At 33.8% G+C, this 8,094-nt stretch overlaps 1 protein-coding gene across 4 annotated transcripts in view; it reads right to left on the bottom strand.

Moving 5' to 3' along the window:
* LOC118745063 (histone-lysine N-methyltransferase trithorax) overlaps positions 1-8,094 on the bottom strand; it is a 152,037-nt gene that overhangs the window by 135,225 nt on the left and 8,718 nt on the right. The window lies entirely within an intron of this gene.

Consider the following 8,094-nt stretch of genomic DNA (forward strand, 5'->3'; position numbering starts at 1 on the left):
ACATAGCATGCATTTAGGCGCCTGGTGTTAGCAGTCGCGTCTAAACACCCTAGTTATCTAATGTAGAAATCCAAGTTTCCCTAACGTTAGAGACTGTGTTTGCTGGGAACACCAATGATAAGGCTTAAGAACAACAGCCGGCGGATTAACGGCTGAGCTGTTCACAGCTGCCAAGGAAGAACTGATCGGACACAAGTACAAACTGCGAAGCAGAATTTGGCCTGATGGATACCTGCCCAAAGATTGGAATCTTTTTAGTAATTTCTCCAATCCACAAAAAAGTTGATCCTGCTCTTTCCTTTCCGTCAATTATTGCAGAAAAGGCATTCTTATTATTGCCTATAATATCCTATCGGTGATCTTGCGCGAACACTTACAAGCCTCCATGAACCAAAGGATTGCGTCTAATGAGTGTGGGGCTTCGGGCCATCAGTGACCAAATATCGACATCTTGTTAAATCCTGGGAAAAAACCTTAAGCTACCATCTTTTAACGATTTTAGAACTACTTTTGACAGCATGACGCCATGTTTAGACTCGGATTACACGCAAAACTAATAAGCCCGGGTAGAGTGACGTTGAGTACAGCTTTTAGCTTCGTCCAGATTGGTGAGGAACTCTCCGAGCTTTCGGAACCCTCACGCGGTTTTACAAAGTGCAATTTACTTCCGTGCGACTTTTTCAGTCTGATGTTGGAGAGTGCACTACCAGTTGTCAATCTGATTCGCAGCGGGCTCAATAAAAGGCTCGTAAGCGCAGCATTTTCTAACTTAGACAATGAGGCAAAAGATGTTGGTTAGCGGTGAATTAGTTAATACTTTGAAGTTAGTGATGGCTTTTTTCTATCTGGTAGCTTACATCGCTTACATCACTAATAAAGTCAGCCTAAAGATCCAACATAGAAAACGCTTGCTAACAGGTGCTATCTTGGGCTCGGTAAGCAGTTGAAAAGCAGCGCTCTATCATCATGCCATCCATCCATCCATCCATTTACATACATAGATACATACGAATTGGTACAAAATACGTAAGTACTTAAAACAAATAATTTGAATGGTACAATATGTGACTTCTAATATAAAATTGGTATTGAAATAATTTAATATAAAATCAAAATCCCAAAATGAGATTTGTAAACTAAAATATTTAAAAATATGTTCATTAGACCAATTTACAATTCTGGCTAAAAGTTGCAAGTCTTTTGTAAAGCAACTGAAAAACAGTAGGGCAAGATACATAGTAAGTAGTTTGAAAGACTTTGTTTATTCTGGCACGAAAGTTTTACAAAAAAGCTCCTAGTCGCAATGGCCGAGTGAGCAAACACCTCGAGTGCCATTCGAGCGATGCGAGGCTCGAATCCTCGGGCAGCGGCGTTTTTATACCCGAGCGTACTTGTGCACAAGGGTATTATAACTTTGTTCACATAACGGTTGTTTGTAACAGCCAAAACGAATCGAGATTGGTATAGACAAAATGTATACATAAATGATCAGAATGAAAAGAGAAATCGATTAAGCGGTGACTGTCTGTCCGTCCGTCCGTCCGTCTGTGCACACGATAACTCGAGTAACAACTGAGATATTTTAACGAAACCTGGCACGTGCACCTCTTTCGGACGTAGGACGGATGGTATTGAAAATTGGCAAAATCGGACAATAGCCACGCCTACCTCCCATATAACGGTAATTTTCAGAAATACGACAACTGCGATATCTTAGTAACTATTGAAGAATTTTCAATCAAAATTGATATTTACAATAAGTTTTAGACGAAAAATAAGAATATTATAAATTTTTGGAAAATGGGCGTAGCCAGGCCCACTTATGGTTACATGTGTATATCTTGGTAACCCCTGCACCAATTTCTTCCAAACTTAGCACAGTTGTTGGCTTGGTACCGCAAATCAAATTACCGTAAATTTTTAAAATTGGACAATAATAACCACGCCCACATACCATATAACGGTAATTTAGTGAAATAAGAAATCTTCGATAAATCAGTAAATATTAAAGCTAATTTATTCAAAATTGATGGCTGCAACAATTCTTTACCAAGAAATACGTTTATGATCAAATTTTGGAAAATGGGTGTGGCACCGCCCACTTATGATCACATATATGTATCTCGGTAACCGTTCTATCAATTTGTATCAACCTCGGTATGGTTATTGCGCTTGCCACATGAAAGCGAAACGTTGAAAATTATTCAAATCGGACTAAAGGCCGCTTTTCATATAACGGTAAATTTCAGAAATTCTTGAAACTTCAATATTTCGACATTTAAGGACGCTAATCTACTCAAAATTGATACACCCCGGCTTACCATGTCGCGGTAGCTTTCGGAAAGGCGAAAAACATATATTTAATACTTGCGCCGGGTACGAACTTAGACTTTCTTACTTGTTTTATTTGTTTTTCTTTTAATTTTATAGATTTTATTGTTTTAAAAGAAAAAGTAGATACGTATTTTTTTTTAATTTCATTTAATATGTGGAAATATTATATGTACTTTTTTCTTTAATATATTATTTTAGAACATTTTTTAAATTAAATTAGATAAAATTTGCAAAAACATTATTTTACCTTTTCTTTTTTTTAATTATTCTTTTCCTATTTTGCAATCTATTTTTTTATTTAATTTTTAATTTATTTGTTTTTCTTTTGTAATTTACTTTTTTTCTCTTTCAATAATTTTTTTCTTTTTAATTAATTTTTTCCTTTTTTATTTAATTTGTAGATTTTGTTAAAAAAATATTTATACAATTTTAATTACATATATGAAGTATTTAGGAACTGCTGATTTAATTTTTTTATTTATTTATAACCCTCACTAAGTAGAATTCTCCCTTCTGTGTTGCCGCAGAAGAGGGGCTGAACACCTTTTGCAGAGGACACCTTTCTGACCATCAAATTTATAGATATACATATATCGTACCGTCAAATTTATATATATGTACATGCGGTTTACTGTAAAATCGGTTATATATATAAACTTGATATGTAAAGCAGTTAATAACAAACCCGAAAAGCACTCAACACTGCACACACCTTGTAAGGAAAACCGAATTATTACCAATTATGAATAGAGTGGCAGCACTGTATGTAAGCTATATTGCAATCTCCCGTTTCAGTTCGGAAACATTGTTAACTTTTTTCAGTAACAAAATAAACTATCTTAATATGAAAAAACCATGCGTTTCTTTAATAATTATAATTATATATTTTAATAGTGTTTAAAAAGTGGAAACCGCTGGTTTAGTGCATTTTTGACTGCGAAATTTAACACATTTTTTTGTTTGTAAGTTTCAAATGCTTTATAATATTAACCTTCCGGATTGTTGATACAGGGACCGAAACGCATCGATTGGTACCCTTCCCGACAGGTGTGGACCTTTTTTAGCAGTTTTAATTTTTAGGAACTTATTTTATTTATATCTATGACATTATGAATTTATTCTTTTTTAATTTTTAGTTTTTATTGTTTTAAAAGAAAAAAATATTTTTTTTTTATTTAAGTTAATGACACTGTAGGGGCGCTAAACTGACACAGAAAAACGCCGAGAAACGTTAACTTAATTTTTAGTCGTATATTACGGATTGTGTAAAACTCGCGAAAATTCAGCAAATTTGCATTAAAATTTTCAAGTTTTTAATCAGATTTTTTAGATTCTTTTTTAGTATGCAGCCCATTTAATTCTGGTAAAAAAATGCAATTTCGGAGTTAGTCAAAAATCGACGCGATTTTTGAGAATTTTTTTGTCGAAGGTGTTTTGCATATTTTCCATATAAAGTATATTCGAAAAAATTGCCAAAAATCAACGGCAAAAAGTTCAAAATTTTCATGAAAATTTTCGAGTTTTGCACAAAGTTTAGGAATTATATTTTTATGTCTTATGTTTTATGCCATATTTTCATACGAAATTAGCGGAAAAATCTTAGAATAAAAATTGTTGCATATATTGGTAAAAATTTGCTGTGCCAATACTTTGTTCCGGCAGTGTATTTTAAATATGGAAAATGTTATCTACGAGTACGGCCATGTACAATATGGCGTATGAGTAACTTTATTTCCTGATTATATTTCTATGAACATTTGAAAAAAAAAACTAAAGTCTATCTTCTACGGACAAAGAAAATAGCATATGTCGGCAAAGCTCTTTTTACCGTCAGCGCAGTTGTTGCAAACAGAAACATTTTTATCGATTGTGAATAGCGTTGAAATAATTTAACATTTCTTTCGAATTGCGACATTTTTCTCTTTGAGGGTAAAATATGTTTTGTCGACAAATGCTATTTTGTATGACCGTGAAAGACAGACTTAAGTTGTTTTGTCAAATGTCAACAGATTTGTTTCTAAGAATTATTACACATTTTTATTTGACCATTCAAAAGTGGTTTTTTTATCCAGCAATTTTCATCGTTAGTAGCTTAATTTTTTGGCAACAGAAAAGGCTTTATTTAACACAAATAATCTGGAAAAAGTTTACGTGTTTTGGCCTTTTCTTTTGTGTCATTTCAAAACTAGAGATTTTCCCTACAGTGTCATTAGAAATCTTAGCCCTCCTCGTTAGCAGAGCTTTCAAGATAGTTGCCAATATTGACCATTGTCTTACAAAAGACTTTTGTGTTTTCCAAATAATTGTGGTGAGTTGAAGGACAGTTGCCCTGTTATAGTATATTGCTTATAATAATTACACGCCAGCCACTTATCTATTTACAAGTTTTGACTATTAATTTTTTATTATACTACATTTATAATTTTAATTATATTTTTGTAAAAATATAATTTATTCTTAAAAAAATGTATTAATGCAAACAAGAATGCAAAAGAAATCAACAAACTTTGGCAGAAATTTCGAGATTTTTAAATTAATTTCTTAGAGAGCTAAGCAGTTTTGTGCTCACTCAATTTTTAGTACAAGTTTAAAGTCGGTTGGATTTGGTATGGTTGATTTTTGCCATATTTTCTTGTTTTGTTATTTTCTAAAAAATAAAATAAAAATTAAAAATCATTGAACAAACAGGACAGCTTATCAAAATATAGGAAAATAAATTTTTTCAAGACTTATTGCTCACGCTCAACACACTGTGCGAATTTACTTATTAACATTATAGACAAGGGAGTGCCCCAACTGTAAATATTGCATTTATTTACATGTAGACACACACAAATTCATAAGCGTATAGACACTTGGAGACCGTAAAGCAGGCGGCATTCGGCCAAGCGATTGTAAATAATTATTATTTGTATATGAAATAAAAAAACAATAATAGCGCGTTGAAAAATTGCAATTGAAAATGAAATTCGATTTTCCGGTCTTACGAGATTTTCGTTTATTTGTTACTGGCTCGCACATTTCTTTTTAACATACATACATATTTCTATTTTAAGGGTTATATGTACATTTCGTATTTTCGTTCACAACAATGCAAACAAACAATAAATGCATCAAGGCGGCGGTGGTTGGTTGCTGTCCACAACCGTAGTGATGACTATCGAGGTAAAGTAACTGCCCTTATTTTTTTCTGTTGGCACTATATATGCACACATGTACTATACATATATGTACATGCATGCCTACCTACTTAGATACTTGTGCATTATTATAGTACATTCATATAGGTACTATAAATATATGTAAATATGTACGTACGTATGTATGCCTAGGCAAATAAGTAGTGGATATTTGAGTAAAGTAAATATGAATTTGTTATTGCTGTTTAGTTAGGTATTTATTTTTAATATGCGCATTTGGAAATTTCACAAATCCAAAACGTGCGAATAGCAATGAAAGCAAACACATATAAGTTGGTCGGGAAGTAATAAAAAAATGTATAAATAAACAAATAGTAATAAAATAAGGTCGCGGCGATTGAAAGTAGATAAAATAAAGCGAAATGCGAAGATAATAGCGAAAAAACACGAGTAGCGGGGGTGATTCGCCCAAACCGAATGCCAACGAGGAGGCGGAGGTAGCTTGCGAGTGACGTGCACCGGGGGTTGTGTGAATGGCAATGTGCGAAGTTAGTTGATTTAGCGAGTCGTTGAAACGTTGCAGGCAAGGGGTGGTGTGGGGGTGGTTGGTGGTTGGTGAATCAGAGTGTCGGCGTCGGTACCGGTTTCAGCCGTTGTTGAATAAGTTGTTTGCACAAATAAATACAATAATGTAGACTTGAGCGACACACATGTGCGTGCGTATGTAAATCCAGCTTAAACTTACCGAGCGAAAAATTGTGTAGCGGAAAAATCTATTCGTCATCAACGACAGCCCGGCGACGACAGCAAAAGTGTCAGCGTTCGAACAACAATAAAAGAAATAAAAACTCGTTACGAAAAGAGCAACAAATTAGCAACAATAACAACACAACAAGTGTATTTAACGAAATTCGCATTACTCGACTGGCCGAAGACAAGATACACTTCATGATGTGTATACATTTACATATTTCACATGACATACTCGGGTACACGATTCGTTAATAGCCCAAACAAGCACAAAACCTAAAAACAACGAAATATGTTAAACAACAAGTAGTGTTGATGGGCGAGCAATTCGTCGTACCACCCGCATATACATATGTATGTATGTACTAGAGTCCAGCGCAATTGTATTTGCCGCATTTCATTCAATAAGTACTCCTTGCATTGTACTCTACTCCCAACACATTGTTACTTTTTTTCCGCATACATACACTACTTGGCGTTGAGAGAGTAAATACTTGACGAACTTGCTATTACTCCACCAAAGTACGTACTCTACTTTCCCTCATCGCGTACGAGAGATATTTGATGCTGCCAAAAGGGAGTAGCAAATCTACTCTCTGTATACTTGTAGTACGGTAAGTACTTGCGTATTAAATTTCAATTCTGGTTGTTAGCCTACTAGTTGGTATCGTTTGCAGCGCTGGTCAGTGAAATTGAAAGAGTAAAATAGAATATGGAAATCGACGATGTAAGTAAATGTTTACGGCCTTATTTATAAAAAATAACGTAGATTTAGACAGTTGTTTAATGTGACATTTTCATAAAACTTTTGTATTCAAGCAGCTTTTTAAATCTATGTATGTACTTAAATTTTTATGAAAGTATTATTTCTCGTCTCTAATTTTCTATAAAACTATTTGCAGTCATTAACCAACAAATAAGTTGTCAAAAACAATAACTTAAGCAATGCTGCTATACGAAATAAAATTATTAGTGGCAAATCAAAATTTTGAAAAGTGCCGATTTTCACATTCGATAGTTGGACATGGTAGCGACGAGATGTACGGGCATTTTTTTCTTAAGAGCTGCATATTGATTTAAGAAATTTTTTATAGAAGAAAATTTTTAGTTTTTCTTGAGAGCCTTTACAAATAAAAAAAATTTCGGAATATGTACATACATATGTACATACATACGCAGCCATATAACTTGATTTCAAGAGAAACGAATTTTCATTTGGCACGTTCAGAAGGCGAAACAGCTCAGTAACTGGTGCGATTGCACGTTCTGAACGCGTTGTTGCGTACTTCTGATCAACTGAATAGTTGCGTGTTAGATGATCGTAATATTTTTCTGATCATTTGAGACAACATGTTGGTGTGTACCTTTGAGAGTTGAATTTGACAGCTAATGTATGAAGTCGTTCAAAAGACGCATAACGATCACTGATTTTTGTTTAGCAACGGTTGCGCTCAACTGCTGCGCCTTCTGAACCTACCTCTTGATAACTTTTTTTTTTTGATAACACTGCGACAGCTCAAATTGGTATTGAGTAAACCCAAATGCAAGATAGAGTTTTTGAATATTATTGAGTTTTTTTAATAAATACTGAAATTAGAGGTGTATGAATGGCGAAAGATAAACTTCATCCGATTTTTTTTTTAAATCGAAACTACATTTGAACATATGTACATATGTCCATGCATACATAAATATATTTAATATGAACCCATGGTTTCAATTCTACGCATATCGTCAGGGTTTTCCTCACAACTAGGTTTTGCTGCAGTGAAGCGACAGAACAAGTGACGAGAAAAAATATATGCGGACACTTACATATATATGTATCTATGCACATACGTATCTATGCACATACGTATCTATGCACATA

This window comes from Rhagoletis pomonella, unplaced genomic scaffold (genome assembly GCF_013731165.1).
Source record: "Rhagoletis pomonella isolate Grant_MI unplaced genomic scaffold, Rhpom_1.0 Rhpom_scaffold_00001, whole genome shotgun sequence".
NCBI classification, from domain to species: domain Eukaryota; kingdom Metazoa; phylum Arthropoda; class Insecta; order Diptera; family Tephritidae; genus Rhagoletis; species Rhagoletis pomonella.